The 1,561-nt window shown below is 62.8% G+C and overlaps 1 pseudogene; it reads right to left on the bottom strand.

The window, feature by feature from the left end:
• Positions 1-1,356, bottom strand: part of LOC102843531 — an 85,449-nt pseudogene extending 84,093 nt beyond the window's left edge.
• Between the last annotated feature and the right edge of the window lie 205 nt (positions 1,357-1,561).

A 1,561-nucleotide genomic window follows, 5' to 3' on the forward strand; every position in this document is an offset into this window, starting at 1 on the left:
CCCACCGTCCACTGCGTCTACGCATGGCCCTTGGCCAGTCCCTAGGTCAGAGCTGGCGGGGGGCAGGGCGAGAGCCGTGTCGCATGGGCGAAATTCGATATCTGAAGATGGGGGTCGTGGGTCAGAGCTGCAGGGGTGTGTCCCGATTCAAGCCCACTCCCACCATCCACTGCGTCTGCGCACAGTCCTTGGCCAGTCCCTAGGTCAGAGCTGGCGGGGGGCAGGGCGCAAGCCGTGTCAAGGGCGAGCAAGGCGATACCTGAAGATGGGGGTGGTCGGTCAGAGCTGCAGGGGTGTGTCCTGATTCAAGCCCACTCCAACCATCCACTGCGTCTGCTCACGTACCTTGGCAAGTCCCAAAGTTCAGAGCTGGCGGGGGGGGGCGCGAGCCAGGTCAGGGGGGGAGCAAGGCAATACCTGAAGATGGGGGTCTTGGGTCAGAGCTGCAGGCGTGTGTCCCGATTAACGCCCACTCCGACCGTCCACTGCGTCTGCGCACGGCCCTTGACCAATCCAAAAGTTCAGAGCTGGCATGGGGGGGAGAGCGAGCCGGATTGGGGGGGGGAGCAAGGCAATATGTGAAGATGGGGGTCATGGGTCAGAGCTGCAGGGGTGTGTCCCGATTCAAGCCCACTCCCACCGTCGACTGCGTCTGCACATGGCCCTTGAACAGTCCCAAGGTTCAGAGCTGGCGAGGGGGAGGGGAAGCGAGCCGGGTCGGTGTGGGAGCAATGCGATACCTGAAGATGGGTGTCGTGGGTCAGAGCTGCTGTGGTGTGACCCGATTCAAGCCCACTCCCACATTCCACTGCATCTGTGCACGGCCCTTAGCCAGTCCCAAAGTTCAGAGCTGGCGGGGGTGTCGCGAGCCGAGTCGGGTCACATCTGCTGGGGGGCGGTCTCAAGCCAGGTCAAGGGGAGCAATGGGACACCTGAAGATGGGGGTCGTGGGTCAAAGCTGCAGGGTTGTGTCCCGATTGAAGCCCACTCCCACCGTCCACTGCGTCTGTGCACGGCCCTTGGCCAGTCCCAAAGTTCAGAGCTGGCGAGGGGTCGGGGGTCACAAGCCCGATCGGGGGGGAGCAAGGCGATATCTGAAGATGTGGCTCGTGGGTCAGAATTGCAGGGGTGTGTGCCGATTCAAGCCCACCCCCACCATCCACTGCTTATGCTCACGGCACCTGGGCCAGTCCCAAAGTTCAGAGCTTGCGGGGGTGTGGCGAGCTGAGTCTGGTCAGAGCTGGTGGGGGGCGGGTCGCAAGCCAGGTCAGGGGGAGTAATGCGATACGTGAAGAAGGGGTCGTGGGTCAGAGCTGCAGGATTGTGTCCCGATTCAAGCCCACTCACACCATCCATTGTGTCTGCGCAACGCCCTTGACCAGTCCCAAAGATCAGAGCAGGTGGGGGGGGGGAGAGTGCGAGCTGAGTCGGGCGGGAGCAAGGCGATACCTGAAGATGGGGGTCGTGGGTCAGAGGTGCAGGGGTGTGTCCCGATTCAAGCCCACTCCCACCACCCACTGTGTCTGCGCACGGCCCTTGGCCAGTCCCAAAGTTCAGAGCT

Source organism: Elephantulus edwardii, unplaced genomic scaffold, assembly GCF_000299155.1.
Source record: "Elephantulus edwardii isolate Elephantulus edwardi_28Jun2011 unplaced genomic scaffold, EleEdw1.0 scaffold00417, whole genome shotgun sequence".
NCBI lineage: Eukaryota > Metazoa > Chordata > Mammalia > Macroscelidea > Macroscelididae > Elephantulus > Elephantulus edwardii.